The 13363-nt window shown below is 40.2% G+C and overlaps 1 protein-coding gene across 1 annotated transcript in view; it reads right to left on the bottom strand.

Annotated features, from left to right (window-relative positions):
• Positions 1-13363, bottom strand: part of plch2a (phospholipase C, eta 2a) — a 328352-nt gene extending 314989 nt beyond the window's left edge. The window contains exon 1 of the mRNA XM_072244834.1: positions 13227-13363. The gene's annotated coding sequence lies outside the window, so the exon portion shown is untranslated. The remainder of the gene's footprint in view (positions 1-13226) is intronic.

Raw genomic sequence — 13363 nt, 5'->3', positions numbered from 1 at the left:
CACCTACAGAGTTCACTGGTGCAAGACGGATAACTTATCTGGACAGATCAGAATGTTCTGAAAAAATGCTATTAACTTCTTTCGCCAGTTCCCTCAACCTGCTTATTGAACCTGCTAGCTCTAGGAACAATCTCTTCTTAATTACCTCATAAACCCTTCTCTAGGATGTGTTTTGCTGTCAAATCCTCCCTTACCCTGTTTTGTTTCAAGATACACATCACACTACCATCTAGTTTTGTGCAATCACAGATTTGGAAATTGTTCACTCTACTGTATATCTCATTACTGTACGTTACCTGGGAGACCTCAATATACATTTCTATCAGTCTGAGAAACAACCTTTCACTACTGCACTTTCATGTTACTTAGGTAATTTTCTAGTCATTGTGTTTCGGTCCCTTTTATTCTATATGTTCCAATCTTGATGGCAAGCCTGTTATGTGGTAATTTATTGAATTACTTTTAGAAGCCTGGCTACACTTCATCACTTTATCAGCTCTCTTTGTTACTGCATTAAAAACCATGTCAAGGTTGTAACAAGGAAATAATGTTTACAGTATCTTATCCATATTGGCTTTCTCTAATCAATCTATACTTACCCAAGTTTCTGATAATTCTAGCCCTGATTATTGTTTCTGTAACTATCCCTACAAAGAAGGTCTGCAGCTGCTGGATTTATCCCTGTGCCCTTTTGAATGAGTTTAATACTTGCAATTTTCTCTTCCTTGGGTATTAGCTCCAAATCTAAAGATGTTTGGAAAATGAATGACTATTATGGCTGGGGCTCCTCCAGTAGAATAGACGGTAGAACTGTTGCCTCAAAACTCCAAAACTGTAACTCTGGCTTAATACTATCTATATGGAGCTAGCATTTCTCCCAGTAACCTTGTGGTTTTCATTTGGGTGGTCTGGGTTTTGGCCAGATCCCCGAGTAGTGCAGGCAGATAGGTTAATTAGGCACTGTCAATTTCCCTGAACGTATAGGCTGACGATAAAATCTGAAGGGGATGGATTGATGGGAGTGTGGGGCAGCATGATAGTGTAATGGTTAGCACAACGCTTTATAGTGCCAGTGACCTGGGTTCAATTCCTCGCCGATGGTTAACACTTGGAGTTTGTATGTTCTCCCTGTGACTGCGCAGGTTTCCTCCAGGTGCTCTGGTTTCCTCCCACAGTCCAAAGGCGTACCGGTTGGTAGGTTAATTGGTAATTGTAAATTGTCCCATGATTAGCCTAGGATTAAATTGGGGGATTGCTGAGCGGAGCAGCTCGAAGGGCCGAAGGGACCGATTCCTCGCTGTATCTCAATAAATAAATAATGAGTAGTGTAAATGGAGACATTGTGGTCCACACAGATTCAGTGAATCAAAGGGCTGGTTTACATGCTGTATGACTAAACATATCTCTGTTCCAACCCCTATTCTGCAGTAACTCCATAGCATCAGGAACATGGAAATACAAGTCTGTGGGTTCTCTGAAGCTGCGGGTTGTACTTAGCACAGCAAAAAAATCCCAAGAAGTGTGGGATTTGGTGAGTATAGACTTTAAGGGAAATGGGATAGCTTTCTATTTTAATAATTAAATAAATTAAGACAAGCCTCTATGTGTTGCCTCTATGGTATTTGGAAGCTCGCAGAATCCATTGTCTTCCAGGCAACCATCTCTTCAGTAAATGTTGCCACTAGAGTAACTTTGGCCTACAGCTGATGAGCTGGAGCCCGAGGCTCAGATGTTACAATGCATTAAGGAAGGTAAACGATGCTTGAAGACTATGTTTCAAAGGACAGTAGCACCTTTTAGATTAAGTGCTGTCCAAATGTTTGGTCAAGAGGGCAGAAATGTGAGAGGCAGGCATGGGCATCTGGAAGACAGTGTCACCTTCTATTATTCTAGAAGCAGGTGGTTCTTGCAGTTTGTGTGGATGAGAGCTTAAGCCACAGGGAGGATGAGCAAACTGACCACAATACCATGGTACAGGGAGGTATTCAAGTGCATGACTGGTGTAGAGGAAATGGGTTTCAATTCATGGGACACTGGGACTCATCTGGGGAAAGAAGTAACTCTTCCAGTGTAATGGCTTTGCTGGGATCCTGACAAATCAAATATGTAGAGCAGAAAATAAGGCTTTAAATTAAGTAGTGTTTTGTGGGGGGGGGGGGTGGTGAGGAGAAAGTGCAGGATGGTAAAGCAGGTAATAATAAATGCATTCAGTCAAGAAGTAATAGTCACACAGACCAACATAGCTTAAATTAGAATTAGAGGCAAGAAAAGTGGTTTAAAAGAGAAACAGAAGCTCTGAATGTGTATGGCATGCATGGTAATCAGTTAATTGATTCATGCAAATATGTGGTTAAAATCTGACAGCTATAATAGATATAGTGATTGAGGTTAGAAATTAAATATTTTAGGGTACACAACCTTAAGAAGGGATATGCAAAATGGAAGAGAGATAGTGCTGATGATAAATGATAAGGCAATGGCAGTGGCAAGAAGGAATCTGGCCCAGGAAATCGAGAAACAGAATCATTTTGGGTGGAGCTAAGAAACAGTAGGACTTAGTATAAACCAGGATTTTGGAGCTACTTGTAATGGGGGTAATACAATAATCAGATAGAACTTTAAATATAAACTGGATAAGACAAATTAGCAGGAATAGTGCAGAGGTCAAATTTATGTATGAGACAATATTGTGTATCAAGAAAGAGTTAATTAATAACCTGTCAGCTGTAGGGCGTTTGGGGAAGAGGGATCATAAAATGGTAGAATTTTGTATAAAAATTGAAAATGCTTTAGTTCAGTCTGAAACCAGGGTATTAAGTTCAAACAAAGCAAGTTACGAAACAATGACAGTGGTTAACTGAAATGCATTAAAAGGCTTAACAATAAACAAGCAATGCCTATCATTTACATAATAATTCCAGTTTCCTTTAAGGCACAATAGCCCAACATGAAAAGCAGTCCATCCCTAGTTAAAAATGGCATTAGATTAAAGGCTTAAAATGTTGCCAAAAACAGAGCGCAGAAACATTTAAACATAGGCAAAAAGGCTCACTAAAGTTAACATGGATCTCTTTAAGAACAAGTTCAAGATAAATTATATTCAGGCACAAGGGAAAAGACAAATTTTGTGTCTACATGAAAGGAGGCATAAAAATCTCTTGGAAATAATGGAAAGCTATAGATCTGAAAGGAATGAACATCCGAAAAGATATTAACATCAGTTTAAAAAAATAGCATTGCGAAATCTGGTGGCCATGGAAAGTTCGGATATATTGAATGGCATATTCCAAAACTGCACATATTCCAAAACGGTTCTCATTATTTGGAAGGTAGCAAATGTAACTTCACTACTTAAGAAAGGAGGCCGCAAGGAAAATGGAAACTGCAAACATATTAACCCAAAATCAATAGTAGGAATGAGGCTAGAATTTATTATTAAGGGAGTGATATAGGGATATTTTGAAAATAAAATTATAATTGGACAAGTTTAACATGGATTTATAAGACCATAAGACATAGAAGTAGAATTAGGCCATTCAGCCCATCAATTCCACACCCCCTCCCATAGTGGCTGATTTATTATATCTCTCATCCCCATTCTCCTGTCTTCTCCCCATAATCTTTGACACTCTTACTATGCAAGAACCTATCAGTCTCCACTTTAAATATACCCAATGACTTGGTCTCCATAGGTATCTGAGGCAATGAATTCCATAGGTTCACCACCCTATGGCTAAAGAAATTCCTCGTCATTATGAAAGTGAAATCATGATTGACAAATCTGTTAGAGATTTTCAACGTTATAACCGCAAAATAAATAAGGGTAAATAGGAATAATTAAGGGCACAGTAACTGAAGTATTGTACTTAGACTTTTAGAAAGTTCCACCTAATCTTGTTAAACGAAGTTAGAACACATCGGATCATAAGAAATGTATGAAGACTGGTTAACAGACAAATATGAAGAGCAGGAATGAATGGCTCATTTTTGGGTTAGGACACTGTGACTAGAGGAATGCCGCAGATTTCAGGGCGCCAACTGTTCGTGATTTGGGATCAGCGATCAAGTATCATATGCTGGGTGACAATGTGAGTCGTGAGCAGGGTACAGGGGAAGTAAGCAGGTTAATGAATGAGCAAGGACATGATAGATGGAATATAATGTGGCAAATCGTGTGGTCAACCACTTTATTGAATAGGAAATGCCAGCTTTTGTTTTTACCTGATGTGAGATTGAAAAGGGCAAGTGTTCAGTGAGGCTCTGATGTGTGAAAGTTAATATGCAAGAACAGTAGGCAATTAGGATGGCATACCGTACTTTGCCCTTTGTTATCTGTTTTGTGCTTGTAAAATGAGCAGTGTCAAGCATTTTCTGTGCTTTAAATTGATATAAATTGCTGGCCTTGGAACTCCACTGTTTTGAACAATAAGCCAATACAAGTAGATAAAAGAGTTGAAGCAGCTAGCCCATTGAATAATTGCATTGGTTTAGGTGGTTTCCTTCGTCAGAACCTGTAACCTATCTTTAGGGGATGCATGGTCCGGTACAAACGCTTCATTCCATTTGACTGTGGCTTACTGAGGGTGAAAGAAAACCAGAGTGCTCTGGCATTTTGTGAGACAGGAGTCATCTCCGCCATCAGAAATCCTGTTGTCAAGTCAATTGAGATGTTCATCATCATGAACATCTAAGGGAAAAGTGTGTTTTGTTATGTTGTAGTCTAATGACCTGTGGTGCTCTATTTGCGTGCCAGCAATTCATATCACAGCATACTGCACAGCATAAACATTAACACTGTGCTAAAGGTTCATATACTGGAACTTCACACCATCAACACAGATGGGAAATCACTCTCCCATCTCAAGCTTTTCCTCTATCAATCCTACACTTGCAAAACTGTATTAGAATATGAAGTTATGTCTGCTTGCTTCCAGTTTAATGTTTGCTAATCTTTAATGAATGCGAGTACTGTATCTGATGCCCATGTAAACCTTGCTACACTAAAATATCTCGCCTCTGAGATGGAAGGTGAGTGCAGAGAATTTTATTCTGTACCTAACCTATTTCTTCTTTATGTTTCCATCCTGAGAGAGTGTGACGGGGAGTGTGGGAGGAGCTTTACTCTTCGTCTTCTCCAGCCTGAATGTGCTTGGGACATGTTTACAAGGACAGTGTGGGGACAGCATTATTCTGACTTCAACATATTTATTACAATTAAGTTAGAGCAATTCACAGTCTCAACACCCAAGTTGTAAATCAACATCAACAAGAAAATATGAATAGCAGTAATAGCATATGGCCTTCCATTATTTCATGTGATAGTCACCACAGTGAAATTTGTAGAAAATCCATAAATTGCCCACAGAAATGCTAAAAATATAGTCAAATGTAGTACACGTTTGATTGTCAGAATCAGAATCAGGTTTAATATCACCGGCACGTCATGAAATTTGTTGTTATGCGGCAGCAGTACATTAAAATACATTATAAAAACTGTAAATTACAGTAAGTGTATATATACATATTTAAAACGATAAATTAAATAATAGTGCAAAAAGAAAAACAAATAAATGCTAGGCTAAACCTAACTTGTTCTTATTTTGTTTGTTGTCTGCATTTATCCCCTAGTTATATCCCCAGGCAACTATTCAACATTTCTTTTTTTAGCTTAAAGTAACTTTATTTGCTAATGAAAAGCTTAAATTAAAATATTGTCTTCTTCAAGCAGAATGCACTCTAACTCCTGATGTGCCCCCATCCCAAGTCCTAGACTGTCAAAGGTAATCTAGTGGACACCAAATGCCCCACTCCAGGACACCACTGTACACATGTAAACAAACCCAATCCACCCTCATGAAACACTTCCTGGACCTGTGAATGACTGTCCTGAAAAAGCCCAGGAGCTAACTGACAAGGTAATCACTAGACCATCTCACTCCTTTCCACACTGGGTTCCTGTAGATCAGGAGAAGGAACTGAAGTGAAACCAGGACTTGAGGAGCAGCCCCTTTAAAACAGTAGCTGCAACCTTGCAGATTCTATATACTTTATACTACATATATATACACACACACTATATACTTTATTAGGTTATTAGGTACATGTGGTCATTAATGTAAATACTTAATCAGCCATTTGGCAACAAGTCAATGCATAAAAGCATGCAGACATGGTCAAGAGGTTCAGATGTTGTTCAGACCAAACATCAGAATAAGGAAGAAATGTGATCTAAATGACTTTGACAGTGGAATGATTGTTGGTGCCAGATGGGGTGGTTTGAGTATTTCCTGGAACTTTCACGCACACCCAGCCTCTAGAGTTTACAGAGAATGGGGTGTAGAATGAAAAACATCCAGTGAGCGGCAGTTCTGTAGGCAAAAACACCTTGTTAATGAGAGAGGTCAGAAAGGTCAGAGGAGAATGGCCAGACTGGTTCAAGCTGACAGGAAGGTGCCAGTAGCTCAAATAACAACGTTATAACAGTAGTGTGCAAATGAACATCTCCGAACGCACAACACATTGAACCTTGAAGAGGATGAGCTACAGCAGCAGAAGACCACAAAAATACACACATTGGCCACTTCATTCGCTACAGTGGGTACCTAATAAAGTGGCCACTGAGTATATATGGAACAGTGACTTGTTCGGGTTAGCCTGGGAGTCTTTGAGCCAGTTTAAAACTTCTTGGTACAGCTGTATAGCTATGGAAGAGCCCTATGCCTACCAATCATGATGTGGTCATGGAGTAGGAACCACAGGCACCCCTACTGGAAAAGTATCAAGTGCAAAGGTTAGAGAGGGGGTATGGAATGGTAGAGGAAGCCACAGATCATGAGTGCAGCACAGACGTTAATTCAAGTCTTTGAGGCCGTTCTTTGGCTGTGGGAGTCATCTTCGCTGAAAACTGTCTATACCCGATCAAAGATAAAGACTTTATAACAAGTATTCTTCAGCCAGGCAGCTCAGGCTAACTTGGTCTTACTGTTGGGGTGGGAAGGGAACTTTCTTGTGTTAAGATCAAAGGACAGAGATATTGTCTCCCAGCAGAACTGGTAGCTCCATACTCACAATCTTCCAGCTTTGGCTGACTCCCCCAACAGTCATCTTTCATCCAGATGCCAACCTAATAAATATTATAAGTTCTTAACAAAAAATAAAATAACTTCCTCTCCTTTTTCTCACTACACCAACAAAAGGTGTTGAAGACAACATCCTCATCCCCACTTCTTTCTCCAACCCTCAGTTCTGTATCACAGTCACTGCAGCGACGAACCCTGATTGCTAATGACAACTGACCATGGGAGTGCTTTATGGCACAGTGTAGGAAAAACTGTACTCTGCATCAAATGTGTCTTTTTTTCCCCTTTTTTTTATTTCTTAGCTTTTGTCCACACACCTGTTTTGTGCATTTTTGTACACTGTTCCTAAAATAATCTCGCTAAAATATCACTGAAAAATTCTTAAATAGCTGCCCTCAGTCCCAAGATGTGCTCCAATCTCTTCGATACCCATCAGTCACAGACAAGAAAGCGCCCAGTGAGATAGTGTACACCCTGTGCTCTCTCTCCAAGAACAGCAAGCATAAATGTAACCTCAGACTCTGTTGTTCATATCCTGAGGGCACTTGATGCATTAATGAAGCTTTTCTGTTGTACCAATTTCAGCAATCACATAAGCCAGTATCTGTTTTTCTTTTGATCCAGCACAGGGTTGCATTACTGTATTCAATGAGAAAATATCAAGTATTGTAATTCCTTCAGAAAGTGAAGAACAATGTCTAAAAAGGACTGAAACTGAGATTTTTAACAATAACGTCCCTTATGCATAAGAAGTCCAAAGAGGAGTCTAAGGCATAAAGGAATTAAATCCATTTAAACTTTTTTTTAGTTTGTTTTTCCTTGCATTGTTAATCAATAAACAGCTGTAATGTTGCAACCGGTAGAGTCGTAGATTCATTCTTCATTGAAACAGGCCCTTCAGCCCATCGAGTCTGCGTCAACCATTGAACACTTATTTACACTCATCGCTTTTTATTCCCTAAGCTTCACTCTCAATACCCTCCAATTTCACCACTCAACTACAAAGTAGGGGTAATTTAATCTGGGCAATTCACCCACTAATCTTCATGTCTTTGGGATGTGGGAGGAACTTGGAGCTGCCAGACAAAACCTATTTGATCACAGGGAGAAGGTGCAAACTCCACACAGACAGAGGTCCTAAATTCAGGATTAAACTTGTTCCGCTGGAACTCCGAGGCAGCAGCTGTGTCCTTGTGCCACCCATACTGCCTTCGCCTTTCTCCACAGCATCTCTATACTCAAAGGAGTTAAAGCAAACTCCCAACCTTAAAGTCAGATTAATTCAGTATAGGACAAAGACCAAATCTGGGATTGTCCTTCTCTGTGCAGACTGCATGAACTTATCCAATGGGTGGCCTTACAAGGAAGTTGTAACTGTCAGCTCTTTGCTTAAGGGGCTTCTGACGCTACTGGAGACCCGACATCACAGATTAGATGTCATTATCCAATGTCACATGCCTGACCTCAGAGATCCATCCAGAATCTCAAGCCACGATCTTATTCATATGCTTTTGGCACAGAAATAAAATAATCTTTAAAATAAAAAGCACAATTGGCAATTCTATGCAAAATTACCAGAGAAGAAAAACATACAGTATGTGGTGAAGAATCCTTGATCTTCGTCAAGGCAGCAGTTGATGACAACTAGCCTCTGCACCCCCTAGACTATAAAGGGCAAGTCAGCAAATAGCATTCTCCAACAGATTCCATCATCACTATTATAAACGTGCATGAAGTACAAGATGGGTTAAGGAGCGGATAAACCAAGGAAGCCTTTACTGTCAAATAGTCGAAGATTAATTTTAGCCTTGCATGTGAAGAATGGTGAGATACCAGAATGATATAATACCACATACAGTAACGCAGTAAGTCCCCACACTTCTATTTACAACTGGTCACAATTCTTCTTTATTCCCATTTCACAGGTAATTAAAGCCTTGGAAATGCTCATCAATTACAGACTTAAGCTTGACAAACTGAAATAGAGTTAATTAAATACCTCCTTCCATGTCGTGCTTGCAATTTCAGAAACCATGCGAACTATATATTCAGATTAAAGCAGGATTTCAATGCCTATTAAAGAGCTCACACTTTTGCAGTAAGTTTCATGATGTCAAGGCATTGCAAAGTGTTAACAGCCAATAGAGTACATTAGAAATGTTGTGTTGAAACACTATCATTCCCACAGTCCTGGTCGCTAAGCAACAGAACCTGGGCCTCTGTACCTCATTCTGCAATTGGATCCTCGACTTCCTAACTGGAAGACCACAATCTGTGCAGATTGGTGATAATACCTCCTCCTCATTGATGATCAACACTGATGCACCTCAGTGGTGTGTGCTTAGCCCACGCTCTACTCTCTATACCCATGACCGTGTGGCTAGATGTAGTTCAAATGCCGTCTATAAATTTGCTGATGATACAACCATTGTTGGCAGAATCTCAGACGGAGATGAGAGAATGTAGGGGAGCAAGATATACCAGCTAGCTGAGTGGAGTCACAGCAACAACAATGCACTCAATATCAGTAAGACCAAAGAACTGATTATGGACTTCAGGAAGGGTAAGATGAGGGAACACAAACCAATCCTCAGAGGGAACAGAAGTGGAGAGGGTGAGCAGTTTCAAATTCCTGGCTGTTAAGATCTCTGAGGATCTAACCTGTTCCCAACATATTGATGCTATATTTCATTAGGAGTTTGAGGAGATTTGCTTTGTCACCTAAAACACTCGAAAACTTCTAGATTCTCCTCTAGATTGTTAAAGTTGTTAAATTAATCAGCTTAATTCTTGGGTACTAGCCTCCGTAGTATCCAAGACATCTTCAAGGAGTGGTGCCTCAGAAAGCCAGCGTCCATTATTGAGGGCCCCCATCACCCAGGGAATGCCCTCTTCTCAATACTGACATCAGGAAGGAGGTGCAGAAGCCTGAAGGCACACGCTCAGCGGTTCAGGAACAGTGTCTTCCCCTTTGCCATCTGATTCCTAAATGGACATTAAACCCATGAACATTACCTCACTTCTTATCTAATATTATTTCTGTTTTTGCACTAATTTTAATTTAACTATTTAATGCACATATATGTACTTAATGTAATTGACTTCCTTTTTATTTCTATATTATCACGTATTGCATTATACTGCTGCCGCTAAATTATCAAATTTCACGACGTGAGTGATATTAAACCTGATTCTGATTCTGAAATACAACAACCACATTATACAAAGTCACACAAGTAGAAAATTGATAATGACCAGACCACCTGCATATATTGATAGAATTGGTTAATCGATAAAATATGATCTGCAGGGAACCTTCTGCTATTGTTGGAAATATTGCCACAGGATCTTTCATGGAGGGCACAAAGGGTATCAGTTTTGTGGCTTATTTAAGATATGGCAGAGGCTATTAACATCCATTGCAAAACACCAGACAATGCAAATTAGACATCCAACATCATAGTTTATAATTTAGAGAAACGGGAGTATTGCTACTTAGATCATAGACCATAATTTCATTTATCAGTACTGCTTCTCTATCCCATGATACACTCACCTCATAAAAATCCATTCAGCTCAGCATTAAGGCTCTAACTGACCAAAAGACTTTTAAGGAAAGAGATTCTTCGTTTCTCCATTCTTCGCTGAAGTGCTTTCTGATTTCAGTCCTAGGTTACCTAGCTTGAGCTTCAGGGTTGTGTCTCTCAGAGGAATGAGTATCTCTTTTGAATGTCTTAATCATGTTAAAGACCTTTATTAGCTCAGCGCTTAAAACGGGTGAGCTAGGGGAATGCAAGCAATGTGCAATTCTTCCTCAAATTAATCCCGTAAATCTTTTAGCAACACTAATCACAACAGTGGTGTTGTATCTTACCCTGAGGTAAGCTTCTTACTATGTGTCTGCTCTATCACAATATCTTGTAACATGGACTGACTGCCAAGCCTTAACGTGCTTGCTGCTGAAATTCTCACCCATTTGGCTTTTACAATTAGGATTTATTTTCTAAGATATTTCCCCATCTTCTACCTTAAGTGATTCTTAAGAATCTCTGCTGCCTTCACCAGCACTAATGTCCATTCACCCATCCTCTGGTGCTTGCTGACTTATCTTGGTTCCCAATCAAACAATGCTCATTTTTGTTTCCAAATCCCTCAGTGGCTTCCAACTTCAGAAATCACTAATCCTATAACCCCCTTGATCATGCCTGAATTTAATATCCTGCCATTGACTGCCTTGTCTTCAGCTGCCCAGGCCATGGTGCTGGAATTCTCTCAAGTGTTTTGACAGCGGTTCTTAAAACTTACTTCTTGGAGCAAAATTTTTATCAACTTCCCTCATATCCTGAACGTGCTTGTGTCTAATGTTGATTGATATCAGCTCTGCAAATCTTAAAGAAGCCACATAAATAAGGAGCTGTGATAAAACTCAACACTGCACCTCTCCAAGGACAATAGACCGTTTCCGAGAGGCAATGCACAAAACTGCACACAAATCTCCAACCTCGATCAGACCGAAGGGTTTATACAACAGAAGCAAAACTTCCTGTCTTTTGTATTCAAGATAAAAGCCAGCATTCCAGCAATCTCTTTGCTTACTTTTCATTATTGACCTATCACAAGACCCAATTCATTTTCAGACAAACACAATATTTTCTTACTTGGATTTTGTCCAGCTCCTTATCAGTCCAAAACATCTCAGCAGTTTACTTTGGGACGCCAGTAACTGTTAGGGAGGGCTTGTGCTTCAGTCAATTTGTCGCTCAGTTCACTGAGCTCTTTAACCAGGGAGATCTTCACTCTACTCATTAATATTGACCTTGGTTCCCCAAGTTACAAAGGTCAAATCAGCAAAGCTTCCTGCACTAGGGTCCCTGTTACCTCTTCTGCGAGAGCCGCATGTGGAGGACAAGATCAAACTCCTCTGTGATGCTTCCAAACATCAACTGACACCCTGCACTCAGCCTACAGGAAGTGGTTGGGGGAGGGGTTGACATGGTGGAATTAACGGGAAGTCTGTATTGTCTGAGGAGCTTGCCCACTGTGAGGAGCCAATACTTTCGCAAGTGGAGTGAAAGGCAATCAATCAGCAAGCTGCATACCTATAGTCTTTAGCAACCCAAGAAGTTTCAGAGGTGAATAATCAGTCCAAATTTAAATTGAGCCAAATATTAGGACAAAGGTCTGAAAGTGTGCTTGAAGAGATGTGTGCTAAGGAGTCTTAAAAGAAGATGGTGCATGCCGTCTATAATTTGAGACTCCCTGCCCTATCTATACCTTTCATCATTTTACAAAGTTCTATCAGATCTCCCTCAGACTCCAATGCTCCAGAGAAAAAAACCCAAGTTTGTCAACCCCTCTCTTTATAGCACATACCTTCTAATCCAGGCATTACACTCCGTCCTTTCATCTCAGTCTTTAATATGAATGTAGAGCATTCGGCACTCCATAAATAATAACTAGTCAGGCCGAACACAGCCGTTTAATCCTGCTGTTCCCTGTAATTCGACCGGTTTTTATCCACACTAGTACTGTAAACATCAACCCTTTGTGTGACACATTTTTTTTTACATTTTCCTGTATCCCTTAGCAACCCCGTCAAAGAGAGAGACCCGAACTCGAAGAGCACATTGATTTTAGGGAGCAGTTGGGCTGCAGGAGGTTACAGTGACATGTAGAGATTTTGATGTGAATTTTAAATTTTGGAATATGAGCCAATGTAGGCATGCATGCACGGGACAAATGGGTGAGCAGGATCTGTCACAATTTTTTTTAAAGCTCAGAACTGCTGCAGGACCTCAGCCGAGATCAAGATTGGGTCTGACATCAGCTCCTGCCCTGACAGTGAATTACCTGCCATCACTAACCCACGATCCCGCTTCAGAGAAGAAAGAGGCAATAGATAGTGTGTTATATGTCCCATTTAACAGATCAGGGGATCAGTGGGGTAGGGGGAAAGGTGCTGGAAGAGAAGTGGTCATGGCAGGAAGGTAGAAAAAAAGGGAATGGCCTTTTTAAAAAATTAAGAGCAAAGGTAGTAAAGGGTTAATCCACTCTAAGCATTTTCCTGAGAACGGCAAGTTTGAAGCTTGCTGTAAGTTTGGAGTTTGGGCAAGGTAGGAAGCTTTATAAAATGGAGCAAAGGCTTACCTGAGCTTGTTTATTCTAAGGTGGGCCTCGCGGGTAAGCAGGCACTAAGTAGGGCTCTTACACACAATCCTTTCTCAGCACATGTCGGAGGCTTACAGTTAAGAAAAAGAAACAAAGCTGCCTTGAATGAGCCCGCC

The sequence above is a fragment of the Mobula birostris genome, chromosome 27 (assembly GCF_030028105.1).
Source record: "Mobula birostris isolate sMobBir1 chromosome 27, sMobBir1.hap1, whole genome shotgun sequence".
Classification (NCBI taxonomy): Eukaryota; Metazoa; Chordata; class Chondrichthyes; order Myliobatiformes; family Myliobatidae; genus Mobula; species Mobula birostris.
This window is presented reverse-complemented; position numbering and strand designations above follow the sequence as displayed.